This window comes from Galeopterus variegatus, unplaced genomic scaffold, assembly GCF_000696425.1.
Source record: "Galeopterus variegatus unplaced genomic scaffold, G_variegatus-3.0.2 Scaffold4717, whole genome shotgun sequence".
Taxonomy (NCBI): Eukaryota; Metazoa; Chordata; class Mammalia; order Dermoptera; family Cynocephalidae; genus Galeopterus; species Galeopterus variegatus.
This window is the reverse complement of record NW_007730828.1, coordinates 107,037-110,002: the sequence shown is the minus strand read 5'-3', so window position 1 is coordinate 110,002 and position 2,966 is coordinate 107,037. Positions and strand designations below refer to the sequence as shown.

The 2,966-nt window shown below is 36.6% G+C and overlaps 1 pseudogene; it reads right to left on the bottom strand.

Annotated features, from left to right (window-relative positions):
- Nucleotides 1-1,881: 1,881 nt before the first annotated feature.
- Nucleotides 1,882-2,765, bottom strand: LOC103603646 (annotated as a pseudogene).
- Between the last annotated feature and the right edge of the window lie 201 nt (nucleotides 2,766-2,966).

Here is a 2,966-nt window from a genome sequence, read left to right as displayed (position 1 = left end):
ATGGGAATCTAGGGGGGTCCTTTAGGGGTCCCTGTCTGGGCTGCTGTAATCCAACAGTTACAGTTTAAAAGCACCATATCCACATCAAAGCCCCCGAACCCACGGGCTCTAATTTGCTGTTCACAGCAGCTGGGATGAAGACTGTGTTGTGTGAGCTCCACATGAGCCAGGAAACGTGGAGCAGGTTGTGCCCAAGACTCTTAACACAATGTCTGTAAGACCCTGCTCTGACCAGATAGGTGTGACATCAAATTCTGGCTCAGACCTGAAAGCTATATGACCTCATACAAGATACTTAAACTCCCTGTGCCCCAGAATCTTCTAGATCTAGAAAACGGGCCCTAACACCCACCTCCCAGCACTGCTGTGAGAACCACAAGGGTTACCTGTGTAAAGCCCCTGCATGCAGTAATTGCTCTGTTTTATGCTTGTAATGATTATATAAGGAACTTTCTAAGCCTACTTTCCTCTTTTCACATGAAATTTTTTCCTGATCATGCAGAAAATTAGAATTATAGATATTTTCTGCAAAATATTTTCTGTGGCAAACACAGAAAAATATAAAAAAGAACATAAAAATTGCCTATATTCTCAACATTCAGAAGAAATCACAGTTAACATTTTGGTATACTTTTATAACCTAACATACACAGACCACACACACACATATATTCACACACAAGGACACACATAATTTTGAGGTTGAGAATTTACACTGTTTTGTTTTTTGCCTAACATTTTTTTCGCCTAGCATTTCTCGTATCATTCAAAATTCTTTAAAACATCATTTTCAACAATTTTGAAATGATAATCAAGGTTTTTCCGTCTTATTTTACATAAATTTTTGTCTTTCTGATTATTTCATATTTTTCTGTTTATTTCTAATTTTGCAGATGGACTGACTGATCAAAGCAAATTAACTTTTTTTGTAAGGATATTTAGTGAATTTCCTCAAATGAAGAAAGCTTAAATTAACCAGAACCAAAAATATTGGACATCTCTATATAATAAAAAGTGAATATAAATTAGCCAACTCCATGGACATTTCCAGTTAAGTACTAATACAAATACATATCCATCTTTTTCTTTTATTTATGCATAACATGTACATAAGTGACATGATGACTACAGCAAAAAAAAAATCAGAGATACTAAAAATATTCTCAAGTTTTAAAAATGGTATGGAATAAGTTTCAACAACATTCTACATAAATTTAAGCCCCTGATTTAATTCCTTGATTTTATTGTGCCAGAAGCATGGTTTTAAAATTTTTAAAATAGATATTGATATCATAACACATTGGCTTAACAATTAAAGCATTTTGCATGCATGATCTTTTAGTGTGGAAGAAAAATAATGCTAATTATCTCCCATGATTTTTTAAACTTTCAAAGTCTTTTCAACATAAGAAAATACCTGCACACATTTGAGTGTTTTCTTATAGAAGATAATCTTTAAAAAATTTAAAAATTAATGATGATTGGTCTCTGTGGTTCCTAGTAATAAATCTGTTTTATTTTTTCTCACAGTATAAATTATATTATATGCAATATGCAGGATTGCATTAAGACCTAGTAGTTCTTAAAAAAAAAAAAAGTTACCAAATAACCATATAAATCCCAAATGCAGCAAAGTTGAATAATCTTCATAAAGTACATCAACCTCATTGATATCAAAGCTGCTCCTTTTAAATATTTTCCCACTTCAATGTGAAGTTAATTGTTAGTTTCATTAGTGGGTTCATTATGTGGCTTTTTAAAAGACAAAAGTGGTTTTGATTTCTTCCATAGTTCACAATTTTCAGACAGGACATTTTCCTGGAAGTCATATAGTCCAGAGATGTTTTTAATAACCGAATGCTCTTCAGTAGGGGAAACCTGTCAGTGCAACTGTAATAAATAAGCACGTACATCTTTGGCTATATTACTGGCATAACCTGGAACCAAAGTAAGATGGTTTTCCTATTCCCACAATCCACTTAATTGTTTTAAAATCTAAGTACTTCCAAAATTTATAATTTCTGTTTTGATGATAGTCCTGTCCACCACCCTTTTTTGACTGCTCCAAGCCACTTTAAACCAACTGTTACATATTCTTCAAATTTGCTTTTAAGTAGTGACTTCACTAGAGGTAACAAGTCTACACAGTAGCCGCGTGAGATGTATTGTTTTTCTTCCTGCAAACTATGGGTGAGCACAGGGGGACAATCCACCAAACTCCCAGATCTCCTGTCCTCACCAAAGAAGCTGCAAGTTCACGTTAAAGCTACATTCAATGTCAAATTCCTGCTGAACAAAACATGTACCATCGTTTCATGGTCTTATGATACCTCAGGAAAAAATGACTACATTCTGATGGCAGGCTTTCTGATTGCAAATAATCAGAATCATTAAAATTAACCAGACATAGTCAACTATCATGGAATAATTTTTCAGGCAGGTGACCTGCACAAACCAGTTCATTGTCTTTATACACCGTGTCACAGCCGCCACTTCTAGAGGACTGTTTTTTTTCTGTAGGAAAGATCTGGAAAAAGATGACAAATTTTCTTTCTGCTATAGATGCCCTTACATAGTTTATCTGGGCATTTCACAGCTTGTCCAACTGTTCTATTTATGTAAGCAGCTACGGTTTTGGAGATTTCTTGAGCTCCTTCATGTTCTTAGTGAAATTAGAGATCCTTTTTTCTAGCGACATCAATGGGATGATACTGAATATTATTATAGAAATTCCATTTTTTAACGTTTAGGGCTTCAGATGCCATAACCTCTGAAATACCAGTGTCTTAGGTTACCTGCTGCGCTTCAGCACAGCCCTGGCACCAGGCACCCTCCAGTGTCCCTCGGGTGTGGGTCTGGCCCCACTCAGCAGGGTACGTGGGGTGGGTGTTGGGGGAGCTTCCCCGTGGGCAGGGGCACCTGGTGGGCCCCACCCCGCGCCGGCCCCGCCCCCTCTCGGTTCCGAA